An 18,021-nucleotide genomic window follows, 5' to 3' on the forward strand; every position below is an offset into this window, starting at 1 on the left:
CAAAGGAAAATACTCAGTATATTCAGTTTTATCCATTAAATAATTTGAAATCATATATTTTGGCACTTTACAAAAGCTTTTAAAAGTTTTTGTTTATTTATAATTTTAGAGACAGGGTCTCACTTTGTCACCCAGGCTGGAATGCAGTGGCATGATCATAGCTCACTGCAACCTCAAACTCTTGGGCCTAGGCAGTCCTTCCACCTCCGCCTCCCAAGTAGCAGGCACACACTACCATGCCTGGCTTTTTTTTTTTTTTTTAGAGATAGGGTCTTGCTATGTTGCCCAAGTTGGTCTCAAACTCCTGGCCTCAAACTCCTCCCGCCCCAGTGTTGGGATTACAGGCATGAACCACTTAACCTGGACACAAAGATTTTTATATAACATCTCTTTCAACACAGACATAAGTACAGGCATACCTTGGAGACACTGGGACCACAGCAATAAAGGGAGTCCAAAGTATTTTTTTGCTTCCTAGTGTGTATAAAAGTTATGTGTGTGCTACACTGTAAGGGTGCAACAGTATTATGTCTATAAAACCAATGTGCATCCTGTAATTTAAAAATACCTTGTTGCTAAAAAATGCTAATGATCATCTGAACCTTCCGTGAGTCATAATCTTTTTGCTGCTGGAGGTCTTGTCCCAGTGTTGATCACTGACTGATCAGGGTAGTGGTTGGCAAAGGTGGGAGGCTGTGGCTAATATCTTAAAATAAGACAACAAGGAAGTTTGTTGCATCAGTTGACTCTTCTTTTCACAAAATATTTCTCTATAGTATACAATGATGTTTGATAGCATTTTACCCACAGTAAAACGTTTTCCAAATTCTAGCAAGTCCTCTCAAACTCTGCTGCTACATTATCAACTCAGTTTATGCAACATTCTAAATTCTTTGTTGTCATTTTTTTTTTCTTTTTTGAGACGGAGTCTTGCTCTGTCGCCCAGGCTGGAGTGCAGTGGCACGATCTCAGCTCACTGCAACCTCCGCTTCCTGGGGTCACGCCATTCTCCTGCCTCAGTCTCCCGAGTAGCTGGGACTACAGGCTCCCGACACCCCACCCGGCTAATTTTTTGTATTTTTAGTAGAGACGGGGTTTCACCGTGTTAGCCAGGATAGTCTCGATCTCCTGACATCATGATCCGCCCCGCCTCGGTCTCCCAAAGTGCTGGGATTACAGGCGTGAGCCACCACGCCCGGCCTGTTATCATTTCAACACTGTTCACAACACATTTACCAGGAGTAGATTCCATCTCAAGAAACCACTTTCTTTGCTCACCTATAAGAAATTCCTGATTCGTTCAAGTTTGAGCAAGAGACTGCAGCAATTAAATCACACTGTCAGGCTCCACTCTAATTCTAGTTCTCTAGCTATTTCCACGACATCTGCAGTTATTTCCTCCTCTGAAAGTTGAACCCCTCCAAGTCATCTGTGAGGACTGGAATAAACTTCTGAATTCCTCATAATGTTGGTATTTTGACCTTCTCTCATGCACATGGATGTTCTTAATGGCATCTAGAATGGTGAGTTCTTTCCAGAAGGTTTTCAATTTACTTTGCCAAGATCCATTAAAGGAATCACTATCCATGGCAACTATATCCTTATGAAATGTATTTCTTAAATAATAAGACCTGAAAATTGAAATTACTTTTTGATCTAAGGGCTGAAGAATGGATATTGTGTTAGCAGGCGAGAAAACATTAATCTTCTTGTATATCTCCATCAGAGCTCTTGGGTAACCAGGTGCATTGTCAGTGAGCAGTAATATTTTGAAAGGAATGTTTTTTTTTCTGAGCAGTAGGTCTCAACAGAGGGCTTAAAATATTAAATAAACTATGCTGTAAAAAGATGTGCTATTTATACACAAGCTTTGTTTTTTCATTTTTAGACGACAAGCAGAGTAAATTTAGTATAATTCATAAGGGCCTAGTATTTTTGGAATGGTAAATGAGCATTGGCTTTAATTTCAAGTCACCAGCTGCATTAGCCTCTAACAAGAGAGTCAGCCTATCCTTTGAAGCTTTAAAGCCAGGCATTGACTCCTCTCTAGCTATGAAAGTCCTAGATGGCATCTTCTTCCAATAGAAGGCTGTTCCATCTATAAATCGAAAATTTGTTGTTTAATGTAGCCACTTTCATCAATTATTTTCACCAGATCTTCTGGATAACTTGCTGAAGTTTCTACATCTACACTTGTTGCTTCACCTTGCACTTTTATGTTATGGAGACATCTTTCCTTAAATTTCATGAGTGAACCTCTGCTAGCTTCAATGGTTTCTTCTGCAGCTTCCTTCCCTCTCTCAGCCTTTGCAGAATTGAAGAGATTTAGGGCCTTGCTCTGGATTAGGCTTTGGTTTAAAGCAATGTTGTGGCTGTTTTGATTTTCTGTCTAGAATACTCAAACTTTCTCTGTATCAGCAATAGGCTATTTCACTTTCTTATAATTTTTATGTGTTCACTGGAGTAGCACTTTTAATTTTCATCAAGAATATTTCCTTGGCATTCAAAGCTTGGCTGTTTTGTGTATTATGAGGCCTACCTTTTGGCCTATCTTGGCTTTCAACACGCCTTCTTCACTAAGCTCAATCGTTTCTAGCTTTTGATTCAGAGTGAGAGATGTGCAACTCTTTCTTGCACTTCAACACTCAGAAGTCATTGGAAGGGTATTAATTGGCCTAATTTCAATATTGTTGTGTCTCAAGGAATAGCGAGGCCCAAGAAGAGAGGAAGATACAGGAATGGCCACTGCATGAAGCATCAGAATGCACTCAACATTGACTAAGTTCACCATCTTCTATGGGCATGGTTTTTGGCGGCACCCCAAATCAATTATAATAGTAATATCAAAGGTCACTGATCACAGATTATCACAACAGATATAATAATAATGGAACAGTTTGAAATACTGAGAGAATTACCAAAATATGACACAGAGACACCTGCTATAGAGCACATACTATTGGAAGAAATGGCGCTGATAAATTTGCTCAACACAGGGTTGCCACAAACCTTCAATTTGTAAAAGTTGCAATTATTTGCAAAGTGCAATAAAGTGAAGCTCAATTAAGTGCAGTATGCCTGTATTTGCATTTATCTGTCAGTGTGTCCACAAATAGATGCTTTAAAAATGAAAAAATAACTGAAATAATTCACTTTTTAAAATCATGGTAAAATACACAACATAAAATTTACCATCTTAACTATTAATAAGTTTACAGTTTAGTGGTAATTAAGTACATTCACATACATGCAACCATCACTACCACCCTTCTCTAGAATTCTTTCATCTTGCAAATGGGAAACCCATTACCCATTAAAAAATCACTCCCCATTCTTTCCTCCTTACAACCCCTGAAGATAACCACCCATCTTTCATTTCTATGAGTTTGATTGATTACTCTAGGTACCCCATATCAATGGAATCATACAATATTTGTTCTTTGATGACTGGTTGATTTCACTCAGCACAATGTCCTCAAATTTCCTTCATGTTGTAGCATGTGTCAGAATTTCTTTCCTTTTTAAGGCTGAGTAATAATCTGTATTATGTCTATACCACATTTTATTTATGTATTCATTCATTGGTGGACATTTGGGTCATTTTCACGTTTTTGGCTCTTGCAAGTAATGCTGCTAAGAACGTGGGTATAAATATCTGACTGAGTGTCTGCTTTCACTTCTTTGGGGCATATACTCAGAAGTGGAATTGCTGGGTCATGTGGCAATCTTGTAAAATAATTCAATTTTTTAAACTTAAAATATTTGTAATAATATTGTATGACTCTTATGATACAAAGGTTAAGAACAGGAAAAAGTACCTTATGATGATTAAAGTCAGAAAAGTGCTTACCTTTGAATGGGGAAGGGCTGTCTGGATATGAACCTGAGGGAACTCTCTAGGGTGATGGAAATGCTTGACATCTTGATCTGGAGAGATGTTACACATTATACATGAAAATGCACCCATCTGGACATTTATGTTTTGCATGCATTGTTATATGTAAATTATACCTAAAATCCTCCATTCTCAAAGGATGTTTAACAGTGATCTTTTCTTTTTCTTTTTTTTTTTTTTTTTTTTGAGACTGAGTCACGCCCACCACCACGCCTGGCTAATTTTTTGTATTCTTAGTAGAGACGGGGTTTCACCGTATTAGCCAGGATGGTCTCCATCTCCTGACCTCCTGATCCGCCCACCTCGGCCTCCGAAAGTGTTGGGATTACAGGTGTGAGCCACCGTGCCCGGTCTAACAGTGATATTTTTAGGGGGCTTTAACTCAGAAATTTCAGTGCCATGGTAATCCAGTCGGCCCTTCATGTTGGTCAGTGCCACATCTGCAGATTCAACACACTGCAGATAGAAAATATTTGAGAAAAAAACAAAGTGACAATACAACAATAAAAATAATATAAATAAAAGCAATAAAACATAGCAACTACTTACATAGCATTGACCTTATGTTAAGTATTTTGAGTAATCTAGAGATGATTTAAAGTACGCTGGAAGATATATGTAGGTTGTATGCAAATACCATACCATTTTATATAAGGGACTTGAGCATCTGAGGATTTTGATATCCTGGGTGGAGGGAGCCTGGAACCAATCTCTGAGGCTATCAAGGGACAACTATATCTCAATTTAATATGAATATAAATAAATAGATATGAAATACATTTTATATATTAAAGAACATTTACCATTACCTAATTAAGTACGGCATATTTTTCAACTCACCAAGTAGCTCCAGAAGGTTGTGGATATCATGCCAGAGTATAAATGCCCTTTTATAGGTAAATGTTTGCTTTTTCCTATAATTCCACAGAAAAGGAACAAGAAAAGAGAGGTTTCCAGGATATATTTCCAATTTAAACCACTGAAAAGCTTACATCAATAACAATTGAGGAAAGATCATAAATGCACATGTAAAATTTATTTTTAAAACTGGGTAATCTGTGTTTAAATGAGTCACTTTTTCAGTGTGGTTGTATTTTTATTCCACAATTTCAAGCATATACATCCTTGTGGCTGAAAGGGTTTTGTGACCATTAGGGTTGCCTGGCAAATAAATATGAAGAAATTACCTGCCCATACTTTTTCAATGAACAGATTGTCTAACTCACAGCAAGGTCAAAAGCAGAAAATTAGCAATAGTTCTTCACTCACTGCTAACCCAGCAAGATCATTCAGTCATTCTAGAAAAACAGATGTTATTTTAGCTTAGAATAACATATAACCAGTCCATTTATTTACCTCTCAGCACTAATGTAGGGAAAAAAGTGAGCTAACAGAAGGAGCCGTGGTCAAATAATAAAGGAAAAATAAGTTACAGGCTGCCCAATGAAATGATGAGAAGGAGAGTAAACTGAGATTCAACTTGGAAAATTCCATCTAGGAAAAAAGGAATCAGAAAAGATCTTCTGGAGGAGAGAATTAGAGATTGCATGTACAGGGTGTGTCTTGTCCATCAGCTCCTAAGTTCTTGAGGCCAGGAGCAGGGCCTTGTGATATGTTAGGAAGAAATAGTGAGTGCCATTGAGGCTTGCCTGTGTGTGCCTAAAAGAAATATTCAGTGCCCAGGTAAAATGGCAGGTGCAGACAATACAAAGCAGGACCAACAAGAAGGCAGAGACCTTTGTGTGTAATGACTGACCAAGAGGCTCGGGTGATGTTCTTGTAATGACAGAACACAAAGAAAAGGACCAGTTCTCATAAAAATTAGATTAGTTATGGTATAGAATACATTATTTTGTCTAGTGGGCCTGGTCACATCAGCTGTTTGTACAATCTTACACTGGGACTTTAATGAGCTCTCGTTCTCTCAAAACTGGGCTAAAACATTGGAGAACAGAAACTTCGGAGAACCAGAGTCCTAATTCTTCAAGGCATGTGTTCATACTAGTGTCAAGTTAACCCTCTGGTCACAACCACAGCAGCTCCTGGCTGCTATTTAGGAAACACAACGCTGATGCCTAATTACTGCAGCCTTTGCTGTTTATAATCGAGTTCTAAGCTTATTTACTAATTGAAACACTTGAATTGTAAGCTCACCTGCTTCCTCTTCTATAAACCCATGGAATAAAGTGGGCAGATGGAGGTGGGAGAAAACCCACTTTTGTCTTTAAATAGCTTTATAACAAGTTAATATTGAATTTTCAGAAAAGAATACTTAGTCCAGTCAGGCTGCTATAACAAAATAGCATAAACTGAGTGGATTTCAAACAACAGAAATTGATTTCTCACAGTTCTGGAGGCTGGGAAGTCCAAGATCAAAGATCAAGGTGCCAGCAGATTCCAAGTCTGTTGAGGGCCCCTTTTCTGGTTCAGAGATGATGTCTTCTTGCTGCATCCGTACAGAGTAGAAGATTGAGGGGTATCTCCCAGGCCTCATTTGTAAGGGCACTAATCCCATTGATGAGGCCTCTGCCCCCATGACCTAATGACCTCCCAAAGGCCTAGTGTCCTAAATACCATCACCTAGGGTGTTCAGATTTTAATATATGAGTTTGGCTGGGACACAAACATTCAGACCATAGCAAATACTCACAAGCTATGTAAGGGTAGAAAGAATCATGTTGCAGTGACTGTTGCTTTTTTGCTGAAAACCTCCTTAGAGTGTCACATATTCCTCAGAGGAAAAGCCAAAGTCTTTGTCATGATCTACTCTCCAACCCACCACCTCAGATCTGGCCTCCTCCTCACCCTTCTCTGACTGGGCTCCAGTCACCTGCCTCTATCCTGTCCTTACAGCAGAGCTGACCGCTGCCCCCTCCCCCGGCCCTCAGACTCAGGGCCTTTGCCCTGGCCCTTTCTCAGCCCACAGCTGTCTTCCCTACACAGTCACAGGGCTGAGCCTCAATTCCTCCAGAGATTCTCCCAAATTCCTGCTACCTCTACAGTTATCCCTTCCCCTGCCACCAAATACACAATTTCAGCACCCATCCCAGCCAATGCTTCCTCTCCTTCTTCTACTCTTCATTTAAAAAATCCTTAGCATTTATCACTATAAAGCATACATTATTTATTAATCAATGTGTTGTCTATTTCTCGGCATCAGAAGTCAGCTCCGGTGGGCAGAAGAGCTGCTCTTTCTCCTGATACAGGGGAGGCTCTGAACAAATATTTGTTGAATGCATGTGTGAAAAAACACTCACAAATCTACCACCCAGTCGAAGGATCAGGACAAACCTCCTGAGTGACCCTTCTCTATTCTACCCACTTCCCTGCCTGATCAGAAGTGGTCACAAATCTAAATACGTTTATCTCTCCCCTGCTGTGTTATACTTTGTGTGTTGTACAATATGTTTGTATCTCTAAAAACATACTGTTTGGTTTTGCATATTTCTGACTTTCTATAAAGGGAACAAACTACGTGCATTCTTCTGTGGCTCAGTTTTTTCATTCAACACAGTGTTTCCAAAACTCATCCATGTTGTGTGTCCATGTTGTGTGTAGCTTGGATCCAGTGTTCACCACTGTATAGTATTCTGTTGCATGATTACATCACAACTAATTTGGGGATATGTGGACGTTCGTAGTGTTCCTAGTCTTGACACAAAACGTGTTGCTGTGAACATTCTTATACATGACCCTGTGCAATTGTATATGTTTTTTCAGGTTACATATCTAGGAGCGAACTTGATATGTAGGGTCTTCCTAGGTTGGCCTTAGTCTTTACTGGATAATGTCAAATTATTTCCAAAGAGGTTGTTCCAATTTACATTCCCATGAGAAATGTGTAACTGTTTCAGTTCTACATCCGCACAGTAACTTGATGTTATCAGGCTTTTAAAAGTTTTGGGGCCGGGCGCGGTGGCTCACACCTGTAATCTCAGCACTTTGGGAGGCTGAGGCAGGTGGATCATGAGGTCCGGAGATCAAGACCATCCTGGCTAACATGGTGAAACCCCATCTCTACTAAAAATACAAAAAATTAGCCAGGCGTGGTGGCGGGTGCCTGTAGTACCAGCTACTCAGGAGGCTGAGGCAGGAGAATGGCATAAACCCACGAGGTGGAGATTGCAATGAGCCGAGATCAGGCCACTGCACTCCAGCCTGGGCGACAGAGCAAGACTCCGTCTCAAAAAAAAAAAAAAAGTTTTGGTCATCTGTTGCCAGTAAAACAGTCTGATCATTTCAATTAGTTTCCCTGGTTGCCAATGACCTTGAATTTCGTTTTGGGTTATTTGATTTGTTCCTCAACGAAGTGCCTTTTGACCATTTTTTATTGGGTTGGTTGTCTCCTTTTTATTAATTTGTAAACATCCCTTATATATTCTGGATGTAAATAATTTGCCAGTTATATGTTTTGCAATATATTCTCCCAGTTAAAGTATTGGATTTTTACTTTCTTTATGTTTTCTTTTCATGAACAGAAGTTTTTAATACTACTGTAATTGACTATATTATGTTTCCCTTTATGGCAGGGGTCCCCAACCCCCAGGGCCACAGACTGGTACTGCTCCATAGCCTGTTAGGAATCAGGCCTCACAGCAGGAGGTGAGTGGTGGGCAAATGGGTGAAGTTTCACCTGTATTTACAGCCATTCCTCATTGCTCACATTACTGCCTGAGCTCTGCCTCCTGTCAGATCAGTGGCAGCATTAATCTCGTAGGGGCACAAACCCTACTGTGAATTGTGCATGAGAGGGATCTAGGTTGTGTGGTCCTTATGAGAATCTAATGCCTGATGATCTGTCTCCCATCACCCCCAGATGGGACCATCTAGTTGTAGGAAAACAAGGTCAGGGCTCCCACTGATTCTACATTATGGTGAGTTGTGTAATTATTTCATCACATATTACAATATAGTAATAATAGAAATAAAGTGCACAATAAATGTAATGCGCTTGTATCATCCAGAAACCATCCTCCCGCCCTGGTCCATGGAAAAATTATCTTCCACAAAACCATTCCCTGATGCCAGAAAGGTTGGGGACCACTGCTTTATGGTCTATATTTTTTTTATATCTTATGAAAAACTTTCTCAATTCAGAAAATATATAGATATTTGGTGCTGTCTTCCAATTGTTTTATAGTTCTTCCTTTTACATTTGAGTCTCGAATCCACCTACAGTTGGTTTCTTTAGGTATCCTGTGGTGTAAGGGGTCAAACTTCCTATGTCTAACCAGCTGTCCATGCACTATTTGTTGAAATGCCCAATCTGTCCCCACTCATCTGCATCTGCCTGTTCAACAATGTATCATTCCTATATTTGTGTGGGTCTGTGTCTATTTTGTTTCATTAGTTTCCTTGTCTATTACTTTTTAAAACAATTTTCTACTATGTCAAGAACACTTAACATGAGATCTGCCTGCTTCACAGATATTTAAGTGTGTGACACAGTATCATTATCCACAGGCGCTGTGTTGTACAGCAGCTCTCTAGCATTACTCTCTCTTGCATAACTGAAACTTCATGCCCACTGATTAGCAACTCCCCATTTGCTATAGTAGAATGGCAACCATATTCTACTCTCTGTCAGTATTTATTCTTGATTAAAAAATGAACAAACAAAACTTTTGAAAGGAAGAATACAAAATTACTTCAACACAACGATAATACCTCTCAGGAACCAATGTTTAATGATGACAGGCTAGAAGTATTTTCATTTACACCCGAGGAAGCAAGGATGCTTGTCATTTATTATAATTTAAATTGTTCTGAATGTGCTAAATAATGCATCAGTTCAGTAACAAGCAGTTAAAACCAGCTGGAAAGAAGGAGGCAATATTCTCTTACTTCCAGATGCTATCACTATATCAAAAAAAAAAAAAATCATAGAAAACCATAAGAGAGTTCGGTAAGGTGGTTACTTGTAAAATTTATATGCAAGAATCAACAAACTTCATTCTACAGAAACAATTTGCATCATGAAAGAAGAAGTTCTATTCACAAAAACAAGACATGAAATATCTAGGAATCACAGTGGTAGCTAACAGCAAACACCTGTTGAAATGGGGACTTTTTTTTTTTTTTTACATTTATCACTTAATCCTCAAAACAAACTATGGGTTGGCATTAACATTATTACAATTATTTTGTAACTGAGAAAACTGAGCTTCAAAACGCATCACCAGCTCACTAAAGTCATTTCCAGAACACAGGAGAGTCAGGATTTGCACCAAAGATTGTGGTCTTAATGGCTAGAGACTGCCGCTCTACCTTTACAAAAAAAAAAAAAGCTATAGAACTCCACTAAAGTATTACACAAGCACCTGACTCAGTGGAGATATGTCTTGAAGAAGATGGCCGTGTATCATAAAAGGTGTCAGTTCCTACCAAATTATATTTGAATTAAATGCAAACCCAACAAAATGTTGACAGGATTTTAAAAATATAACAACTTTATTGATACATAATTTATATCAGAATTTTTTTCTTAATTCACTGGGTGATTCTAAATTTTGGAATTCTGAATGTGGAAATTCTGATAAAAGGGGGTAACTTGCCATACCTAATACCAGGGTATGCTGGGAAGCCACAGTTATTATTAAAATAATGAGGTAGAGGGATAGACATAGACCAGGGTTCTCAACTGGGGACAACTTTGCTCCTCAAAGACATTTGGCAGTGGCTGGAGGTATTTTTTGTTACAATTGAGGGATGCTCAGTTGTGTATTACTGACATCTAGAGGATGGAGGCCAGGGATGCTGCTAAGGATCCTACAATAATGCACAGGACAGCCCCCCACTCCCACCTGCCAATGAATAACTAGCTCAAAAATGTCAATAGTGCCAAGGCTGAGAAACTAAAATAGACAAATGAACAGCAGAAAGTAGTGAATCTAGTATTAGACCTATAGCAATATAAACTAGTATAAAGATATCATTAAATCAATTAAATGGAAATTGATGGATTTTAGATAATTAGTGAATGGTTTTTTTAAAATAAAGCTAATCTTAATCTCAGTTGAATGATAAGTGCATAAAAATTTAAAAAAAAAATCTCCACAAGATAAAAACAAAGACAAAATGCAAACCACAATCTGGGAAATATATTTGTAACATATATGTCAATCAAAATAATATCCATGATATACAGAGAGTTTTTACAAATCAATAAGGAAAACACAAACCATCCAGATACAATAAATAGGTAAAGAGATAAAATACACAAACAAGAAATTTGGAACTTAAATATATATATGAAAAATTACACATAAAATAGAATTAAATATAGTAATGACAATGCAAATTAAAGTGAGATATAATTTTGGGAAGAAATAAAACTGAAAGCCTGCAATGACCGAAGGCACAGGCTTTTGAGTTCAATATCCTAGGAGCAAATCTTACAGTGTCCTCTTTCACTAGTAGTCATATGTATTTCCAGCAACGTAAACCTTCTCTTTTCCAATCTCACAGGAAAGCTACAAAGGGCATCTACCAAAGGTGTGGTTACATAATGAATAGTCTGAATTTATGTTGCCCACATGCTGGATAAACAGCTTTCCTTTCCTAGACTGACCTTGTTTGACTGTATAAATCTGTACAAATTCAATCTTCCTGGTGAAAATTCACTAGAGGCAATATCAGGAAATTTTATTAGCTGTAATGATTTATTTAGGCCTCTAGAGTGCCATTTATTTCCCAGCAGAAAAATAGTTTAGAGTATTTCAGTATTTCATTATTCACTGATTTCCTTCTAAAGTCCATTAAAAGTTTAAGTAAAAAAAAAATCTACTGATCTGCCAACATCCTTAATGGCTTGGGCAGCACTTACGAATATTTCTGAAGAGATAGTATTTGTGCATAACCATAATATCCTAAAAGAGCTTTTCTATATTAGAAAAAAATCCTTCTCCATTTGCTATCCTTAAATTACCTAAAATTCATGATTTGGTAGGGTACTTGAATATATCCATCGTTATTTATCATACCTATGGGAATTGTCATTTCTAGGCAGCTGGAGGTCAATTGAAACCCCAAACCTCAGTGCAGATTTACCCAGTGCTCCCTGGGTCCCCAGACATCATTTATGTGAGGCTGAAGTTGCCTAAGGGGCCAGTACACAGAGGGCACTCACATATCATGGGCAGCCACTTGATCTTGCCACCCAAAGCTATTCTCCTCCAGTCTCCACAGCACATCACATCTCGAGATAGCTCAACCATGGTCACCCTTGACTTGCTTAGGTCCCCATCAGTCACAGGCGCCCACAGGAAGAAAGACAGGTCTCTGGGGTCTGTTCTTTCTGACTCTAGGGATCTTGCTGATGCCTGTGTGCTGTGTGGAAGCAGGACTTAGGAACAAAAGCACTTGGGAAAGAAAAGACTCCTTGCAAAGAACTGTCAAGGAAGTAATTCTTTAGAAAAACTGGTCCATTAAGTAAAACACCCAACAGGTATGTATTTATTTATTTATGTAAATGTATGGGGTACAAGTGTAATTTTGTCACATGCATAGATTCCTCAGTAGTGAAGTCAAGGCTTTTAGAGTATCTGTCACCTGAATAACAAACATTGTGCACATTAAGGAATTTCTCACTGTCCCCCTCCTCCTGCTCCCTTGCTGTTTCAAGATCCCATTTTCTATCATTCCACACGCTATGTCCATATGTACACATTATTTAGCTCCCACTTCTAAGCAAATCCAGTATTTGTCTTTCTGTGTCTGACTTGTTTCACTTAAGATAATGGCCTCCAGTTCCATACATGTTGCTGCAAAAGACATAATTTCGTGTTGTTTTTTTTTTTTGAGATGGAGTCTCGCTCTGTCGCCAGGCTGGAGTGCAGTGGCGGGATCTGGGCTCACTGAAGCTCCACCTCCTGAGTTCACGCAATTCTCCTGCCTCAGCCTCCAGAGTAGTTGGGACTACAGGCACCTGACACCACGCCTGGCTAATTTTTTTTTTTTTTGTATTTTTAGTAGAGACGGAGTTTCACTGTCTTAGCTAGGATGGTCTTGATCTTCTGACCTCGTGGCCTGCCTCGACCTCCCAAAGTACTGGGATTACAAAGTACGTAAGCCACCACACCTGGCCAATTTCATTCTTTTTAGTGGCTGAATAGTATTTCACTGTGTATATACACCACATTTTCTTTATCCAGTCATCCCCAACAGGTGTTTAAACACCAGATTGCCACCAGGTTTACATTAGTCTTTTAATGTCAATCACAGTCACAAAAATGAGGCTATGTCTCTAGCGAACAGCTCTGCAAACGTTAAGGGTAAAGGTACTCCTCTTAGGGAACTAATTTAGAGGACGTGCTCAAGATCTTCCACGGGTCTCCCAGCTTCCCTGGGATATGTTCCACGTTCCTCACCATGGCTTTCTAGGTTGGTTGTTTTGCTCCCTCACGTCATTACCTCTCACTTTCTGCCTTGCACTCTGGCTCTGGCCACGTTGCTGTTTTTCAGATAAGCCTAAGAGGCTCCCATCTCAAGCAACCTTTTACCGATTGGACAAATGAGCATGAGTTTGAAAGCCTGAGAAACAAGGACTTGCAGAGAAACAGTTGTTCCTGTGTCTTCCCATCTGGACCCCAGAGAGGATAACAAAAGAGATTCCAAGAATGATTGGGTAGTGGAATTCCCCAAGGGCCCTGGAGACACATGGCAGAGTTGCTCAGCTCTCCTCTCACCTTTCTTTTGCTCAGTCAGGAACATTATTTCCTCCCCACTCCCCATCCTCATATTCCCCCATCCCCCACACACCTGGCAACACTCACCAATGGCCCACCCAGCGACCCTGGTATTCAATCAGTATCTATCTATCTGTAGCAGAATTCCCTCCTGAGCGTGAAATCTTTCCCTTTGCTGCTGTCCTCCAGTCCCGCCCCCACGGCACTATTTTTTTCCCCAACTTTCTTTTTTTTGAAAAAAAATTTTCACAGCACGGTCTTGCTATGTTGCCTGGGCTGGTCTCAAGCACCTGGGCTCAAGTAATCCTCCGCATCAGCCTCCCAAGGCAGCTGGAACTACCCTGTGCCTAGCTTCAAGCATCTTTTGAGTAGTCTCTATTTTCTTAGTGAGCTATGAAGATGTCTGAATACGCTCACAGATTCAGGACTTCATCAGGATGGGAGGTGCCACAGGGCCTTTTTTTTTTCACAATATCTCAAAAAATATATATATCAGCTGCAGTTATATAAGGTAGGCTACATCCTGGACCTTTAAAATGGCAACGTCTTCTCAAATGCCACTACTTAGTAAAAGGAATCAAAAAAGGAAAGACATAAAATTCCTGAGAATCTATGGAGACAGCTTGGTCATTGTGAGCTATGCTAAAAAAGAAGAAAAAAAGCCTAATAGTTTGTGCCAACTGTTTCTTTTGTTCCATACCTAAGATAGCTGGGTGATCAATCTCTGTTTCTCAGCTTTGGCTGTGTATTGGAATGACCTGAAGATCTGTAAAGAAAACATTGATGCCTGGGACCCATTCCCAGGGATGCTGGTGAAATTGGGCTGGAGGATGGGCTGGGATTTTCAAAGCTTCCCAAGAGAGTCTGGTGTATATCTTTATATCATCAGCTGGTATAATGTTTGATTAAATTATACACCTATATTAAAAGTGTAAGTGGTAAATATGTTTCAGAACACACAGACATACTGAGTCACTGTGGAATCACCATGCTGCAGACACCTGTTGATGTTTTACAAGGAGAGTGATGAATATCTGAGAATCCAGCCATTCTTACATCCTCAATTGAGCATGTTAAGGAGGTTTCTTCTTTATTCTTAAAAATATGCCTATTGGGCAGCAGGGCATAGGGCTGGAGGGGGAGAATGGGGAAAATTATTGAGTAATGAGAAAGAATCACATCTTGGGCATCAAGCAGTTTCTCACCATAGTCTTCTCTTCTTAAAAATTATACTTTTTCCCCTCAGCATTAAAAACTATGGTATTTTATCCAAGAAGTGAGAGGTTCAGTCTATTCAAGAAAATAAATCTATTGCTAAGATCATTCATTGGAAATAATGGAACAGACATCATTGGGATATTGAACATGCTTTTTTCTTCTTCAACATGAATACACTTCCCTTCAGAACTGGAGTTCTTTTCTTCATACAGCATGCTAAACACATATTCTGTGGCCATCATACTGTCATACTGAAACTTTCGCAATCTTTCTCAACACCATGTCAGTACCAGAAGGCATTTTGTAGACCAACTGTTCTTTGTGCATTCAGCCATGCATGAACTGGCATTCTGGTGCCACATTTTTCAGTTGTGTCCTCACAGCCTCTTTGCTGCAAACACAGCTGGTGTTGCCTGTTCTGATCCCAGTATACCTCTTCCAGTTTATCTTATGGCTCACACACCAACCATTGAGCTGGGTGGAAATCTTTACTCCTTTTGGCATGGGCCTTCCACAATACAGAGGACAAAAAGTCATCGAACACTTCTGCCTCGTACTACTTTACATATCAATGGTTTTGTTACAACTGTATAAGCCTGTTGGCGTGCAGAAGTGATAGTAATTCCACATGGTATACTAGTGATGTGATGCAACATCCAACAGCTTCATCTGAAAAGGCATTTAAGGCATTTAATCGATAGCTTATTTTGTTTACCCAAAAGTATTTGTCACTGACTTTGAGACTGGTTTTACAAGCTCCTTTGTGATACCGTGACTTGCACCTGTTTTTGCTATAAGGACTGCAACACTGAATGATGCCTGTGTACTCTTGAACTCATCTCCTATTTATAAACCTCATGCTGGAAGGTATTATTTTCTGCTTGTTTAAAAAATAATACACTTAGGCTGGGCGCAGTGGCTCACGCCTGTAATCCCAGCACTTTGGGAGGCCGAAGCAGGCGGATCACGAGGTCAGGAGATTGAGACCATCCTGGCTAACACGGTGAAGCCCCGTCTCTACTAAAAATACAAAAATTAGCTCGGCATGGTGGAGGGCGCCTGTAATCCCAGTTACTTGGGAGGCTGAGGCAGGAGAATGGCGTGAACCTAGGAGGTGGACCTTGCAGTGAGCCAAGATCTGGCCACTGCACTCCAGCCTGGGTGACAGAGCACGACTCTGTCTCAAAATAAATAAATAAATAAATACACTTAATAAAGAGGCCACCACATTTTGCTTAAATATGTCATGAGAATGTCAAAAATTTGACGCAACTGCTGGAGAAATGTTTATACACTCTAGACCTGAAGGAAGATGGAAAAGGTTTTGCTGTTCAGTTGGCTTCTCTCATGCTTTCAGATTCGTTCGGGCCCAGGCTGGGCTTTGGTTTTGCTTCTGTGCCTGGTACTTACACTGCTGTTGTCATCTCTGATTTCCCCTCTCAGTGAACAACTTTGGAGCCACTGATTCTTTCTAGGGAATCGGGGATGTAACAAACACAGGAAACAAACACAGGAGTAACAAGAAATTGTGCAAATTAACAAGCTCAATTGAAGAATAAACCCACAAAAGGTTTGAGAAGACATTAACTTGAGAGGCTTGCTACTAATTAAAATGCTTGCTGAGGCCAAAGGATGGATTCTATCCTCAGAGCACATTATTAAGAAGGAAGCAGGAGTTCCAAGGAAATGATAGTAAATGTTGCATTTCCTATTTGTCAAGTGCATGCAAACAACATTGTTACATTCCTTCATTCCTCTGAAACTTCCAAGCTAAATGCTCACCTCTTGATGGAACCCTCTCTGTGAAATGTGGGACAGTGAACCCCGCGAGGCTGAGGGCCATGTATACTTTCTTCTTTTGAACCCTGCTGCCAAACATGGGACCTGGACATGAGCAACTCTATAAATACTTGAAGTAATGAGCACACACACCATTGTCAGCCTGAGATACAGGAAGTGTTCGTGATTTCTCACTTTATCACCACTTGCCACTCTCAGGTCCTTAGTGGATATTAAGAAGGAGCTGCAAACAAATCACCTTTTCCTGCCTACTCAAAGTGCGCAGGGGATAATAGTAACACCGGAGCCAAGGATGACAAATCATTTTTGCGTGTCAACAATAATTAACTGGTTGTGACTGCCCGGATCATGGGAGTGAGAAGGATTCTGAGGTCACATTTGATTTCAGTGGGAAGAGGATGTTGATCAATTAGTCGCAGGGCCATTGGTTGCGAGTAAAAAATGATATTACATTGGCTATGCGTTTTCCATTCCCATCGTTAGTGAGTTATTTTGACAGTAAAAAGCTAAACACTTTACATGCTGATGGTGGAATGGAAGGTGCCAGCAATAAGGTGGAGGAGTGATTGAAGATATCAGCCTTTCGATGGATTCTCCAAAAATCCCAAGGCTTTACCTGCCTACAGTCTGCTCCATACAGGGTATTAGATGAGGCTTTGGGGACAATAACAGACAGGCCAATGGTTCCCTTATCTGGATGAACATCAGAAATACCTGTGAAATTTTATAAAATCAATTCCTCAACTGAGATCTATTGGATCACATGATCAGGGGCAGTATTTGGGGTTCAGTATTTTTTAAAAAATTCTTTTATTACTCAGATGCACATACAAATTTGAGAAACAGTGATAGACATCTACTGGGGGAACTGAAATCTGAATCGTTCCCAGTAAGATCACTAGGAAGCTGTTTGTCAAAGCCACTCCTTAGGGATTCTATGCAGCAATGCTAGGTAGTGTATTTCACGACTCTGATATCCAGATATCTGGTTGTCTGTCTTTTTGTGATATTAGTAGCCAATGATAATCATTGCCTAGATACTATAATTCTTTAAGGTTTGAAAATAGTGGTATCCTAATTATATAATTGGTATTTCATGTATTATCTAGAATATTTCTATAAAGAGGAATTTGCCTCTCTAATTACTATTACTTGCCACTTTAATAACTAATTGCTGTGATTTACAATTCATATAGGAAAGGCAGGAACAATGATTTACCATTAATTTGCCAATTTTCAAAGCAATGAGTTTATCATCCTCCAAAGGTGATGAATAAACTTTTTTGTTTTGATTTCTAGCATCGTTTTGAACTCATGAGTAAACAAATTTTTAAATGTTTCCATCTACGGCCATTGCCATATGACTACTGTTTACTGATGCTCATAGTGTCCCATCTGCAATAAGTATGAGCCTCTTTAAGT

The sequence above is a fragment of the Papio anubis genome, chromosome 11, assembly GCF_008728515.1.
Source record: "Papio anubis isolate 15944 chromosome 11, Panubis1.0, whole genome shotgun sequence".
Taxonomy (NCBI): Eukaryota; Metazoa; Chordata; class Mammalia; order Primates; family Cercopithecidae; genus Papio; species Papio anubis.